This window comes from Anabrus simplex, chromosome 6 (assembly GCF_040414725.1).
Source record: "Anabrus simplex isolate iqAnaSimp1 chromosome 6, ASM4041472v1, whole genome shotgun sequence".
Classification (NCBI taxonomy): Eukaryota; Metazoa; Arthropoda; class Insecta; order Orthoptera; family Tettigoniidae; genus Anabrus; species Anabrus simplex.
The window spans coordinates 91,895,866-91,912,606 of NC_090270.1; the positions used below are offsets into that span (position 1 = coordinate 91,895,866).

At 36.2% G+C, this 16,741-nt stretch overlaps 1 long non-coding RNA gene across 1 annotated transcript in view; it reads left to right on the forward strand.

Annotated features, from left to right (window-relative positions):
* LOC137501197 (uncharacterized) overlaps positions 1 to 16,741 on the forward strand; it is a 50,116-nt gene that overhangs the window by 20,559 nt on the left and 12,816 nt on the right. Inside the window, exon 2 of the long non-coding RNA XR_011018401.1 lies at positions 14,306 to 14,435. This is a non-coding gene — a long non-coding RNA (uncharacterized lncRNA). The remainder of the gene's footprint in view (positions 1 to 14,305; positions 14,436 to 16,741) is intronic.

Sequence of the window (16,741 nt, forward strand, 5' to 3'; positions counted from 1 at the left end):
ACGTCTTTGAACAGAGAAGTAGCATTGATAAATTTTCTTTGATTTGTTCTTTTCTAATGACCGTAGTGACCTTGTTTAATTACTGGTGTTCGTCCTCATACAGTGGAGGTTTGAATTTTCATGAATCACGAGGTGGCAAGAAGGATATCCCGCCTTATAGCCCAAAATCAAATCAAGTCGTGATGTCTTCTACAACCCAGAAATATTGAGATAAGCTGAACACAGTGGCTTTCCACCCAAACAACAGAGGTTCAAATCCCAGTGGCTCATGAGTTGAAATTTTTACTTGTTGTATGACGTCAGAAAGCATTTCTGGCCAAAACCCAAAATAAGCTAGTGAGCTCAGAAACACCCGGGATAAGCTGAAGAAAGTTTACAAGGATAGGAACAGAACCTGATTCCTTGTTTTTGTTTTCCTTGCACAATAATGGACAGGAACATTAAGGCATAATACGTAATCCTTTCCAAATATGATTCATATATCAGAATAAATGTGGATAGACAAAGAGGGAAGGATGTTCATTAGGTTGGTCCTTATATGGGGGCGGGTGTAGACAACAACGTCAAATGATTTCATTACACACCCCGTATTTTTTTAAAAACTGTTGGCATGTTTTGATAATGTGCTAAATTTCATTACAGTTAGTCAATGTTAAACTGTGCCGCACTGGACCTACAGTAAATATCTGAGTAAGACTAAAGTACTGAAACAATGTGTGAATTCTTCTGTTCTCATAAACAATTGAAATCAACACATATTTTTGCAATAATATACTTAAATAATTTATATTAATAATGATAGAATAATACAGTAACAAATATGTTAATACATCATAAATCAATACCAATTTTAGCACAGTATTATTGAAATCTTGCATTAACTTCACTCCTCTCTCTATCGTAACATTTACCACCTTAACATTTTTCATAGTCTCTTTGATATTAAGGTAGGAAATGTTTTCATGCCAAAAAGCAGGACCCATATTTAAGAAATCTGAATCTATGCTTATCTTCTTCAACAAGTCCAAACCCTTGACTGAAATGAACTCGTCAATCCCCTTTCCTGTGTAAAAGATTTAAAATGTAATCTGTTAGTACAGACCTTGACATATTCTGAATAGCTTGTGCAAAACTGTTAAATTCAAATGTATAGAATTATGTATGTGAGAAAACTTATCCAAAAGTTAGTAACTGCACCAGGTGGAACCGTGTACCTCCTTTTGGTTCCCAAAGTTTCCTGCTTCAGATATCTAACCATAGGTACATATATTTTCTGTCATTGCTAACGTTGTCATCAAACAGTGGCATCATACAAATCTCTTCATTTAAATACCGTAAGTGGTGACAGAACTTCTTTAGAGCACTTGAAGACAACCTTGCATTTACTTTTTCATACTGCTTTAACTCTTTCAACAAGCATTGTCATTGAAAGGGGCTCTAATTGCTGATGAACTCGGAAACCACCACTTTTCATATACTTTTACCACAAACAAACAAATGTTCTTTAGGCCATCCAATTCACCGATACTGACGAACAACTGAGAATGAAAGAGGAACATCTTCATTTAATAAATTCCTTTGGCCATCTTACTTGCATGATGGAAAGCTCCAGACAGCCTTATGTTTAGATTAAGTCTACAGTTGCCCCCAAAATATGATGTACAATTCAATGAGTTCATGGTAATCATTTGATCAAGTGTTCTTGTTTTAATAGTTTTTGCAAAAGATAAGTGCTTCCTCAAATTTGACACCACTGAAAGCCTCCTGTAAATGTTCATGCTCATCTTCATAATTTGCTGTTCCCATGCATGGTATTCCACTTTTCTCTAAGTTGTTTGAAAAATGCTACATTTTTTAACACACTCCATAATACTAGCTCGTACATGTGATGATAGCAAGGGATTAACAACATCTCTCTTCCTGCCAACTTTTCCAGCAAAGTAACAGCTTCACTGAAACAACCTCTGTTGGACGCAGTGCTGTCGCAACAGAGAATTTGAACTTTCTCGTCCAATCCCCAAATGTTTATAGCATTCCAAACTGCCTGTCACTGTTCTTTCCCACTAGAATTCGGTAATGCAGGCACACCAATTAATTGTTCCTGATTTTGATAAATTATGATGATTCTTTCATTTCTTGAATCCCTAACATTTAATGCTGGTACCAGCTTACCGTCCCAGTGAACAGTCACAAAAGTTGGGTTTTTCTCTTTAAACAAATTTTTAATAATTTCTGCCTGTTTCTTTCTGAATTGTTCTCAATATCCTTGAAATGAACTATGATTAAACTAAGTGCTATTTCATCAACATTATGTCCTAAGGCCTCAGCTGTAGTTTCAAAGATGAACACAGCATCTCTCTGACTTAACTGACATCTGTTTAAAGCAGCTACTAGATTTGATGTCATAAAACACTTTCATCCACATTTCTTTTCCTTCCCTAAATTTGCCTCGTACAGTTGTATCACAACCAGAAGTTGAGCTCAGGGAGAGTTCTGTAAAAATGAGATTACCATCAGATTCACAATTAAGTATTTATTTTCCACCTAGTCGATACAGTGATTGCTTAAGGCAATTTTTAATGGTCAAAAGTGGTACATGTTTCGTATATTATCAACATCTTCAGCCACATAACACTGTTTAGATGAAAAATGTATAAAATTGACAAAGTAATGCTTTAGAGGAAGTGTCCTTAAAATTAACATAAGATTGACAAGATTAAAACAAACAAATAACTCAAGAGAAAATATATAAATTATTTCTACAATAGAAAGCAGTCGTCAAGGAAACACTTGTACAATATTCCATAGAGAAATTGTCCTAATAAATATTCTTTTCTTAATAATTCATGAAAAAAGATCAATTTATAAATTAAAAATTATACAATTTATAAGTAATTATCGAAATGAAGAAATCCTGATATCACAGTGCGGCTCTTATTATTAATGTAGATGAAGATATAACTAATTCCTAGTTGTCAAATCTTATTAAGCCTGCTTTCCTTTGGAACAGTAACTCCTGTCATTCTTTCACAGTTTTGCGCCGGGTGTAATATTGATGATGCGTTCTTCCTTGCTCTTGCACCTGAGGAGGTGGAGGAGCGGGGGATATAGGTGTGTCAAGAACTTCCTTGCTGTCACCTATAGCTTCAACTGAGGAGGAATAAGTTGTAGGGCTATCTGTAGGAGGAGAAATTCCAATTCTTTTTTCGTGATCCTTCTCAAGCATTTTCAAATATACTAGAATTTGATAATATAATGGATTCTTATATTCTACAGCCTCATTAAGGTTATCATTTTCCTTTACAAGTTGGTCTAGATGAATGTACAGGTCTTCATATGTGTTCATTAAGCTGCCCTTTTTTAACTTTTTTATGATGGTCAGGTCTTGTTCTATGTTGGTAAATTTATGACCTGTGGCAGTCATGTGTGATCCCATTGCTGAGAATCTTCTATGTTTTTCAGCATTCACATGTTCCAAATATCTAACTTTAAAATTGCGGCCAGATTGTCCTATGTATGTATTCTTACATTCAAAGCATGTGAGTTTATATATTCCGGAATCAAAAAATTTATCTTTTTCCGAGAGATTTATTGTATCATAGTTGAAAATACTATGTTTCATGTTGTTATTGGTGGAAAATGCAATTTTAAAATTTTTTCTCTTAAATAAATTTGTTATTACATGAATGTTTGGATTATTATATGTGAACTTGATATATTTTTCAGTTTTACTAGGTTCGACTGCTAATTTAGATTGTTGCTTCTCCAAAAATTTATTAATTATTTTATCAATCATGTTATTGTTGAAACCATTCAAGAGGGCTTGTTGTCGGATAAACAACAGTTCTTTATTCCTTTCAGATTTGGATAAAGGAATACTAAACGCTCTGTTAACGTAACTATAATATGCTGATCTTTTCTGTGCCTCAGGGTGTAACGAGTTGTTCTTGATAGTGGTCAGTGTGAAAGTGGATTTTCTGTGTATTTTGAAAGAAAATCCTTTTTCTTCTCTTGTTGTGACTATGTCCAGAAAATTCAGTGATCTTTCAACTTCTTCTTCTACAGTGAATTTTATATTGGAATCCAAATTATTCAGTATATTTAAAACTTTATTGCTATCGGTGAGTCTGTTATCTATTATAGCGTAAACATCGTCCACATAACGTGTCCAAAAATCCAAACCCTCTATTTGATTAATAATTTTCGTGTGTTCCAAATAGTCTAAGTATATATTAGCCAATATTCCTGATGCTGGGGCTCCCATTGAGAGTCCTTTTTGTCGGTAAATTTTATTATTAAACGTAAAATAATTTTGATTTAACACGAATTTTAAAACATTAATAAAATCTTCAATTTCTGGTATGCTTACTAATTTGTTCTTCGTTAAATTCTTCTTAATGATTCTGATAGTGTCTTCTATTGGAATGTTTGTATACATGTTGGTTATGTCAAACGAACATGTCGTGTGAGATGATCCAAGTTTAAAATCTTTAACTAGATTGCAAAAATCCACTGAGTTTTTGATGGGTGTTTTACAATGAAATACGTATTTACTTGATAAGAAATTATGTATAAATCTAGAAGTTTTGAAAATGGGGCTATTTTTGAAATTTATGATAGGTCTAATCGGTTCTCCCTGTTTATGTAATTTCGGTAGTGCTCTCGCAGTCGGGAGTCTAGGGTTCATATTTATTAATGTTTGCACATCATGTTCATTAAACAAGAAAGACGTGCTTTTTAATAGTTTTTTAAGATCCCTCTGAATACGTGATGTCGGGTCTTTATCAACTGTACTAAACGAATTGTTATTAAAAAATGTTTCTGTTTTTTCAATATAAACATTTCTATCTAGGGCTACAACTGTTCCTCCTTTATCTGCTTTTGTGATAATTAAGTTATTTAGTTTGATTTTTTGATTCAAGTTATTAACCACCTTGTTGGTGCCTCGAAGTGATTGTAAACCTTTTACTAAAATAGGAATTTTCTTCTTAGCTTCATACCTTATGTCATTCTGTAAGTCTACAGGCAGATTCTGTATTGCTGTTCTGTTTCAGCTAATGTGGTGATTAAATCATAACTTTTGTTTGAACTTGGCCAATTGAAATTAGGGCCTTGACTTAAAATAGAGGTTTCTTCTTCATTAAATTCTATCTCAGACAAGTTTTTAATTGGAGGTGGATAAACACTATCATCAAACGTAACATTAGGAACTAACCTTCTTTCTTCTCTATTAGATGCTAAATTTTTCAACTTAAATAATTTATTATCCAAAATTTCTTGTTTCATTTTAAGTGTGTTCTCCATTTTCTCATTGATATGTTTCTGGAAAGAATCCCATTCCAGAGGAAGCAAGTTCAGTGGTTCTGAGAGGTGCGCGAAGTACATTTTCTCATTAAGAATATTTATTAGGACAATTTCTCTATGGAATATTGTACAAGTGTTTCCTTGACGACTGCTTTCTATTGTAGAAATAATTTATATATTTTCTCTTGAGTTATTTGTTTGTTTTAATCTTGTCAATCTTATGTTAATTTTAAGGACACTTCCTCTAAAGCATTACTTTGTCAATTTTATACATTTTTCATCTCAACAGTGTTATGTGGCTGAAGATGTTGATAATATACGAAACATGTACCACTTTTGACCATTAAAAATTGCCTTAAGCAATCACTGTATCGACTAGGTGGAAAATAAATACTTAATTGTGAATCTATTGAAGTGCGATACGGACCATGAAGCTGATTTTATGTAATTACCATCAGAGTCGCTCACTTCCGTTTAATCATCAGACGAATCGTTACTAATCTCTATAAACTGTGAACTCTCATCACCCTTCATCTTTCTTTCCTCCTCTTTTATAACTCTAGTCCTTGTCCTTTTCTCTTTCACTGCCAACTTCTGGTCAACCCATCAAAGATAACCTGTACAGCTGGGCTCTCTTTGAAGTAATATAATAGTTTGTCACCCTCTATTTTTATCATGTTCAAAGCATTAGCACAGGCAACATTGAAGAGATTATTCAGATTTGCAACAAACTTACGCTTCCATTATTCATGAGTATTTGTCCTTCTGTGGGCACTTTCTTGCAGATTGTGCCACTATGAATGCAGATTTTATCTTTCTTTTTTGGTGCAGTGAGGTAACACTCCTATGGGTAATCTAGCCTTCTCCCAAAATATTACACATTCACACGCAACTGAATTAGCACTTTCACTGACAGTCAGTTTCAGCTTGTGCATTGGCATATTATGAATGATATGTCATATAAAGATAAGTACACAATAGAACAAGCAGATAATTCCAGGAATATTCATCAAAAAGGGTGGAAGCATATAATGATTTTTGGGCCTTCACCTGAGAGGGGTCCGTGGACATACAGAAGAATATATGAAACAAGCGTTTTGAGGAGTATTTTTATTTAACTAATCACGATCATCTATCTATCTTGCAAATTCATCTATGCAGATGATATAAATCTTACAGTTCAAGCTGCCACCTTTGAAGAAGCTGAGGATATATTAAATGCAGATCTTGGGAAGATGGATGAGTATTTCAGAAACTGACGGCTCCAGCCAAATGCCTCAAAATCTGAGGTTGCCACATTTCACCTTAGTCACCTACAAGCAAACTATTGTCCTAGAATGAAGTTTAGGAATCAATACCTAAAGCACAATAGCTGTCCTAAGTACTTAGGTGTGACATTGGACAGGACACTGACCTACCAAAATCATATTGGAAAAATGGCTGCAAAACTGAAAAGTCGTAACAACATACTTAGTAGGTTAGCTGGAACATCATGGGGTGCCGACGCCAGTACACTCAGAACTACTGCTTTGTCTGTTGTATATTCCCCAGCTGAATATTGTGCAGACATTTGGTTAAATAGCTCTCACTGCCAACTAGTGGATATTCAACTTCGCCAGACAATGTATATCATCTTTGATACTCTGCATTGTAGTCCCTCCCAGTGGTTGCCTGTACTATGTAACATCGCTCCATTCCATCTTAGGAGACAGCAAGCTCTTGTTCGCCTGTGGTGTAGGATCATGGAAAATTAAGCTCTTCCAATTCATCATGATGTCAAACATCTTTCTAAACCAAGATTGAAATCAAGAAAGCCTGCTTGCAAGATGGCTGTAGATCTTACGTCAACCAAGTTCAGCCTCCGAAATGCCTGGAGAGATGAATGGTTAAACTCGACACCTCATGGCCTACTTTCAGTCAGTGATCCCACTACAAGGCTTGCTGGCTTTAATCTACCTCGGACAGTCTGGTCCAGGTTAAACAGGATTCGATGTGGTACTGGTCGAACTGGTGCAACCCTAAATCTATGGGGTTGGATAAATTCTCCCCATTGCGATTGCAGTTTTGAATTACAAACCATCAAGCATGTTGTGCAGGAGTGCCCTCTACATGCAAATCTCGGCTCCTTGGATGAACTCTACTCAGCACCTCCAGAAGGAATTAGTTGGATTGCAGACCTTTCTATCCATATTTGAAAAGTGGTCCTAATGCTGTAAATTGTATATATGTAACAGTATAATTTAATGTAATTCTTATTGTCTTGTAAGCATCATACGCTAAATAAATAAATAATAATGTGTGTTTAAAACCAGACAAAGCTCTTTTTTTTAAATATATAAATGGGGTAGCAACACAATATTAAGAACAGTTATAACAGTGATATGTAAAGATTGAGAAACCAACCTCACCGGGAGGATAAATGTATTAAACAATGTCTTATGACAACCTATGATCAAGTAATATTTTTTTTAAAATGAATACACATTTAAAATAAACTCCAAGATAGAACTTTAACAAGACTAGAATTACAACGGTAGGTACCTGAAAACACGGAAGATCAATAGATAGATAGAGGGTAACTTTTCCTTCTTCAGATTTTAGAAAGATAATACAATTTAAATACTCAGAGTATATAGAAAATACACAATTAGGAAAGATTGTAAGATATGAACATAGAAAAGAAAAATGTTCAAATGGAGAACGATACATTGTTTACATGAGTAGCCATGACATATAACAGTCCAGGCAACTTGAGCACGACAAATACAGGTGTTCCAAGTATTCCATAAAGTAAAATAAAAAGAAGGGAGCTCACTACATTCACCATATTGGCATGACAGGCAAATTGCAAAGTTCTGTTCTGTCCACTTTGGTCCAAAGCATGAATCCAAGATTTAGGAAAAAGGGGTGGGCTGGGGGCTATAATGACACGAAAAGAGAACAGAAAGATTTAGTAATCCATCATGGATTAGGTCCCCCAGGATCTTCTGCTACTTCAGAATAGGGCTCAATCTTGAAGTAAAACTTTATTTAAAAAAGAACTGGGAAGAACCAGCTTACTCAGAAAATCGAAAGGTCTCTCCCCCTACCTGAATCGTTGAAGACACTTCAGCTAGAATGAACTGAAATAGAGTTGTCATAGAGTCAAAGTCGAAATACGTTCTAGTCTCGAACTGATCCGAAGCACACTGACCAAGTGTGGAGAGATGGGCAAGAATTTATAGGCGGAACAGTCTGACAGACAGATGTAATGGTAGGGGCGAGAGGGGAAAGAGACCGGAAAGTTCAAGAATATAGTAAGAGTTATTTAGCATATGTAGAAGTGGAGAGATCCGGGGAAGAAAATAAGGTTAGAAACGTGTGCAAGGATATTGGTGGTGGAAGGTAAGAGAACATTACAGTACGTTATAAAACAAGACTGACAAAACTAGTCGATTAGATGGTCGTTTATGTATGTCCACTGATCTGGTGTTTTAACTTCACCAACAAAATAAATAACTGTGTCACTACTTCTTAAACTACCGGTACCCACCATGTTGTTAATAAACATTCACAGCATTACCAGATGGAAGCTGACAGCAGTCGAACACGTATATGCAGGAATAAGCCAGTATAACACAACTTCCCAGCCACTGCGGCACGGGTTCCTCCTCTTCGATTTCAACAGAATAATTTTTAAAATTCTTATAACCAAAGGGGGGTGTACGTGAAGAAATTTGAAAGTTGAAATATAAGGGCCACCCTAGTGCTCATGTTTGAAAGCAGTGTTAGACAAGGTAATCCATATCATTGAAACATTATTATTTCCTATGGGGGAGTTAGAAAAATATGGTAACTATGACATGAGCATGAATATAAGGAAGATATATAACTTCCAGTTTATGGACATTTTCCTCTTAGCGAAATCTGATCAGCGTAGATGGAAAGAATCTATAGTATTTCTAATGGTTTGTTACTGATTGTAGAATTTAAGGAATGTTGCATATTATATATGTTATCGGATTGGATTTGAAACACCCGTCAAATCGTCTGAAAACTATGGGTAAGTTTAAGTAACGTACTTATTCCCTCTAGTTCATGTAGATTTTGTTAATATCATGTTTTTCTTCTCTCATTTTCACTTAATCTTTTCTATGTTTAAAGATATCCAACACACCCTGCCCAGATACACGTATAGGTACTGCTCTGTTCTCAACATGTTCCTTCAAGAATCTAACGAAATAGCACTTAGAGGATGTTCCCTCTAAAACAAACAACCATTTGACTTCACTTATAATAATAACCCACTACATAACATCAGTAACATAATATTATATATCAAGTGTCACACATGCTATTCAAACATTGTGAAGTCAACAAATCCAATTTTACTTAATAATATCAAGTACAGACTTATGCAACACTCAGTATATATTAATGCAACAAACTGACAGAATAAAGTATATGGTTATATTGAAAGACTTGTGTTTATATGGTGAAATGAGCCAACCCCATCTTACTTCTTATAGACAACAATGATCAAGGACTGTCATTAACATGACGTACAATACCGTAACCAACTTACATTAGTTTTATAAGAATTTTAATGTGTACAAGTTATTTTAATACATCAAGTGTAGACTTAGGGGCTACCTGGCCGAGGTGGTAAACGCGTGCTCGGTTCACCCGGGAGGACGTGGGTTCGATTCCCCATCAGAAAGTAAAATTTTAAGAAACGAGATTTCCACTTCCAGAGGTGCATATGGTCCTGAGGTTCACTTAGCCTACACCAAAAATAAGTACCAGGTTAATTCCTGGAGGCAAAGGCGACCAGGTGTAGAGCTGACCACTCTAACCCATCAAGTGCCGAGTTACGGATAGTGGAAGCCTTTACCTTTTAGTGCTCCAAGGGCCTTCGTGGCCTTTACGGAGATGACTTTGCTTTGCATGTGTAGACTTACGTTTTATTCAGTGTGCATCAGTGCACTCAAAGAACAATTTGACAAGATGATTATGTGTATAATTTGTAAGTTATTTATATAGGCTAATCTATATATTTAAAACACTAGGCTGACTTTTGTTACATCGATTTTGAGAGAACGGCTGAACCTATTGACATCATAAAGCACATTCTGACAAAATTTCTTGGCCTGTAAATTTGCAGTGTGTTTTTAAAGGCAAAAGAATTGCTTGCTGTATATTTTTAAATTATTAAAGAAAAATGTAGCATTTTCATTGGTCATTGCGCTCATCAGTACTTCTAGGCCATCTGAACCATGAGAGTGCTGAGCAGGTGGCACGATAGGGGAGATGGAAGGGAGTAGGCACGCATGCGCAGTCAGACATCTTACTGGTCGGCTGTACTAGTCGCTGTTTTGCTCCCCAGCAGTTGAACAGTGCACATTATATTCAAAATTCCTCTATATTTAAATGGGAGTTTGGTATCTGGATCAAAATTCAACTTCAAGGCAGCTGACAATTTATATATATAAAATAACTTGTCCTGACTGGCTGACTGACTGACTGACTGATTCATCATCGCCGAGCCAAAACTACTGGACATAAAGAAATGAAATTTTGGGGATACATTCATATTAATATGTAGGTGCTCGCTAAGGGAGGATTTTTTTGATATTTCGTCGCTAAGGGGGTGAAAAGGGGGGGGGGTGAATTATTAAAATGAGAATATCTGTATCTCGTAAACCTAAAAGTTTACAGACGTAAAAATTGGTATTTGAATCTCCTTTAAAAATAAAGAAACATGTATTTTTTTGTTTTCAGAAAATCCCATTAAGGGGGGTAAAAAAAGGAGGAAAAGAGGTTGAGCACCTTTTATGAGGAGACTTATATCTCAAAATTTGAAGATGTTACAGACATGAAAATTGAAATTTGGAAACTCGTTTGAAAATAAAGAAACACGTATTTTTGTGTTTCTGGATAATCCGTTCAATAGGGGGTGAATAGTAGTGACAAACAGGGTGATTTAAAAAAAGACTATATCTGCAAATTATCTCAGACACGTGACATATTACAGATTTGAAAACTGGTATTTGGAATTTCCTGTAAATGTAAAGAAACATAAGTATTCTTTTCTGAAATCCACTAGATGGAAACTGAAAAAGGGGGTGAAATTTTAAAATTAGTGTACCTACAGTATATCTTAAAAACTTAACACATGTGGGTTCGAACCCCACTGTCGGCAGCCCTGAAGATGGTTTTCCGTGGTTTCCCATTTTCACACCAGGCAAATGCTGGGGCTGTACCTTACTTAAGGCCACGGCCGCTTCCTCCCCGCTCCTAGCCCTTCCCTGTCCCATCGTCGCCATAAGACCTATCTGTGTCGGTGCGACGTAAAGCAAATAACAAAAAAAAAAACTTAACACGTTGCAGACGTGAAAATTGGTATTTGGAATCACCTTTAAAAATAAGGAAACATGTTTTCTTTGGTTAACGGGGGTTGGGGTTGAAAGAATTGAAAAATGAGTTGAATTATTTCTATGAGAATGTATGTATGTATGTATACCAAAAATCTAAGGATGTTACAGATGTGAAAACTGGTATTGGGAATCTCCTTTAAAAATAAAGAAACATGCATTTGGTGGGGGAATCAACTTGGTAGGTGGGTGGGATGAAAACAGAGATGAATTCCTTTTACTAGGATGCATATATCTCAAAAACTGAAGATGTCACGGTCGTGATAATTGGCATTTGGAAGCTCCTTTATAAATGAAGAAACTAAGTTTTTCTGGTTTTCAGAAAATTACTTAAGGGGGGTTGGGTGAAAGGAAGTGAAAAATTATAATTCTTTTTTATGGAGAAGCTTATATCTCAAAAACCTAAGGTTACACACGTGGGAATTTGTATTTGGAATCACCTTAAAGTAATAAAGATACACGCACCTATTGGACGTGGGGGGAATCAACTTAACGGGCTGGAGTGAAAAAGGAGTTGAATTCTTTTTATGAGGATACTTATATCTCAAAAACTGAAGATATTAAAGGCGTGTAAATTAGTATTTGGAATCTCCTTTAAAAATGAAGAAACACGCATTTGTTTTTTTGGGAAAATTGACGTAAGGAGTGTGGGGTTGATAATAAGTAAACAAGAAGTTGAAATATATTTATCCATATACTTTACCTTAAAAACTGAAACTGTTACAAACGTGAAGTTGGTATTGTGAATTTCCTTTGAAAATAAAGAAAAACATATTTTTTTTGTTTTCGGAAAGTCCACTTAAGGCGGGAGAGGGGTGGAAAGAAGTGAAGAAGAAGAAGAAGTTGAATTATTCTTATGAGTATACATTTATCTCTAAAACTGGTGTTACAGACGTACAGGCATGAAAACTGGTATTTGGAATCTCCTTTAAAAATAATGAAACACAGAATTGGAAAAGCGGGTGAATTTTTAAAATGAGTGCCGGTATATTTACATTATTTGTCAATAACTTATCATGTTAGAGACAAGAAACTTGGAATTTGGAAATTTCTTTAAAAATACAGGCACTGGGCGTGTTGGCCATGCGGTTAGGGGCGCGCAGCTGTGAGCTGGTGGAGATAGTGGATTTGAACCCCACCATCCGCAGCCCTGAAGATGGTTTTCCGTGGTCTCCCATTTTCAAGCCAGGCAAATGCTGGGGTTGTACCTCAATTAAGGCCACGGCCGCTTCCTTCCCATTCCTAGCCCTTTCCTATCCCATCGCCGCCATAAGACCTATCTGTGTCCGTGCGACGTAAAGCAAATAGCAAAAAAAAATACAGGAAACTGTACATTTTTTTCAGAGAATCACTTAACAGGGGGTGAAAAGAAGTGAAAAATAGTTGAATTATTTTTATGAGGATACTTATATCTTAGAAACTGAAGATGTTAGAGGCATGAACATTTGTATTTGGAATATTCTTTCATAGTAAAGAAACACGTTTTCTTTTGTCTTTGGAAAATCCACGTAAAGGGGGTGAATGAATTGAAAAATTAGTTAAATTCTTTGTGTGAGGATACTTATATCTCAAAAACTAAAGATGTTAAAAATGTGAAAATTGGTATTTGTAATCTCCTTTAAAAAAAAAAAAAAGAAACACACACTTTTAGGGAGGGGGAATCAACTTAACTGGTAGGAAGGGGGGTGAAAATAGGAGTTGAATTGCTTTTATGAGTATACTTATATCTCAAAAACTGAAGATGTTACAGATGAGGGAATAGGTATTTGGTATCTCTTTTAAAAATAAAATACATGTATTTTATTTTTTCGACTTGAGAGAAGACTATTTCTCACATGTACAGTTCTATGCCGCATGGTCGTCTATCCCGAAAAGGTAATACCACAAACATGGTTTACAAAGAATTTCTGGGGTAAATGAAACTCAATTTTTGGGTGAGTTTTTATACTTTAGGAATTTTCAGATAATGTCTTAGTACAATGCCGAGGAACGATTACTTTGATCAAATTACGAAATCCACGCGAGCGAAGCCGGGGGTAATTGATAGTATTTGATAAGCATGGCTCAGTATGGGATAAAGCCCCAATGGCAAATAGTCATTCATTAATGTGTGTGAATCGTCTTCTAAAATATATCATAGATAACGACGTTCCATTCCTTCTGGTGCGAAAATTATTGTTCTTGAGGGAGATTTCATAAAGGTATTTCCTGTTTTGCCACATGCTTATCAACAAACAATTATTTAGATATATTGTATTAAATAATCTCCTCTTTGACGCTTCTTCAAAACACGCCGCTGTCATAAAAATATGCGTACAAAACCACATCAAAATGGAATTCACTGATAAAATGTCAGGGAGGGATTCATTTAGGTGGAAATGTAGTAAGCAGTCTGGCCTATGCTGACGACTTGGTCTTAATGGCAGATTGTGCCGAAAGCCTGCAGTCTAATATCTTGGAACTTGAAAATAGGTGTTATATATAATTATATAATAATAACTCTATAATTAAAATTACTTGTGCCTTAAAACGTTGCTCTTCATAGCTTGATTGATGTGTATTGATAGAAATATATTCTTCCCTCACAGCTTTTCTGACCACATCTGGTATCATTGAAGTATGCTGCCGCGAATATGTTTTATTGCCCATTCGCCGCCTCTCGTGAAGTCAGCATCCAAGAACATGCTCACACAACTGCTAAATATGTTGTCTGTTATGGTAAGTGTCTTATATATTAGCCAGGAATTGTTGTAAACATATAATAATGATGATGATGATGATGGTATTAGGATATCTTTGATGTGTTGATGAGGGAACAAGTAATTAGCATGCTAGAGTTATGCAATGATGGTTGCTGCTGTTCTCATAGTCTCAAAACTTCCAATTTATGTTGTATTTAAATCTTGGAGACATAACTTCATTTAAGAAGTCTAATATTTATGTACAGGCTGGGATTCGATCCATGGCCACTTTGGTTAAAAGTTTGTATCAGTATCATTGAACTGTTTTTCTCTCACAAAGACTTTCATAGACTATAACATACCATACTTTTGTGATATTTTGTGGTGTGGATTTCATGAATATTGCTGTGCATTTCACACCATCCTTGACTGGAGTGCTCACTTAATACAGTGAAACCTCGTCAGGACGTTTCTGAAGGGGACAAGGAAAAAGAATGTGTTTTAAAGATGAGAGGAAAGCATTAAAAGGTGTGGAAAATACAAAACCCTTTTCTGCTGGGGAAAGGTGTGAAAACACCAGACAACAAATGTGAAAACATGTGCACAGGGGCCAACAAAAATATTGAAGTATTATTGCAGATCACACGCTTTCTAAAACACACGTTAGTAGGAGCCTTTTATTTCGGAGCAATGGGTTATTAAAAATTATTTTCTGGTCACACTCTTAGACGATGAATTGGAAGTTACACTCAGTCATGTGCAACTGCAAGGAATGACTTTGGCCGCCATTTTGAATCAAACAAAACTTCAATAAATTTGATTGATCGAGTTTAAACTGAAGGTGCAATTTGCAACATTCGTGACCTCTGCAACCACTTTCTGACAGATTTTAATTTTGTCTTCATTATTAAGGAATTTTGCCGGCCCCGTGGTGTAGGGGTAGCGTGCGTGCCTTTACTCGGAGGCCCTGGGTTTGATTCCCGGCCAGGTCAGGGATCTTTACCTGGACCTAAATGCTGGTTCGAGGTCCACTCAGCCTACGTAATTAGAATTGAGGAGCTATCTGACGGTGAGATAGCGGCCCCGGTCTAGAAAGCCAAGAATAACATCCGAGAGGATTTACCGTGCTGACCACACGACACCTCGTAATCTGCAGGCCTTTGGGCTGAGCAGCAGTCGCTTGGTAGGCCAAGGCCCTTCAAGGGCTGTAGTGCCATCGGGAAGGGGATTAAGGAATTTCACAACATTTTCCATATCCATAACTAGGCTATCACAAGACAAATATGCACCACACTAGTCAATTTCACACTATCGGCAGCCCTGAAGATGGTTTTCCGTGGTTTCCCATTTTCACGCCAGGCAAATGCTGGGACTGTACCTTAATTAAGGCCACGGCCGCTTCCTTCCAACTCCTAGGCCTTTCCTATCCCATCGTCGCCATAAGACCTATCTGTGTCGGTGCGACGTAAAGCCCATAGCAAAGAAAAGTCAATTTCACAAGATTACATGTTCCTAATGCAGATGTAGACTACCGTATCATGCAACAGATATTAGCTATCCTTCGCTCTACCACTCAACACAAAATACATTTCTACCTTCTGAATGGAATGCGAAATAGCCTACAAGCACAAACAGGCTCACTCTGCTATTCAGCAATCTTGCTGCTAACCGGCAAGCAAAACTGAACATTCCTGAGGCTAATGGCTTGCTCCCCGAAAGTGCAACTTATACTTTGAAGTTCAGTAAGGCCTTTTCCCGTAATCACGCAACTGTGGTGACGGCTCCTGGAAATCGCGTTTCTTTCAGAAGGGATGAAAAATACAATAACACTTTCAGGTCTTGGAAAAATTTGATCATACTAAGCGGTAATAGCGGAAATTCGTGATGCAATAAGTGAGGTATTTTTTATATAGATTTAATACAGTGAGAATCGGGACTTTCAATTTACGATGTGCTAAGCGGGAAAATGTGTTAATGAGGAATGCTCTAACGAGGTTTCACTGTAATTGAGGGCTAAGTTAAAAATGGAAAACTGACATGTTTACCGTAGTTTGGATTCAGTTGTGTTTCATTCCAACGCTGAAGAGTTACATTTATATAATGTAAAATTTATTATCTCATCATAGCATCATTATTTTTGGAATAATATAAGGTGGATTTCCATGATTGGGTTAAGGAGGCATGGGCAATCTCTTTGAATTGCAGACAGAATGCAGATCCTTTGTCTTTAGAATGTAACTGATCCATAGACCAGATTGGTGTAGGAATGTAGTATTATTCAATAGCTCTCCAACTAATAGTAATCATCGTGAGAATAACTTAAGTGGGTGAATGATGGTCAGC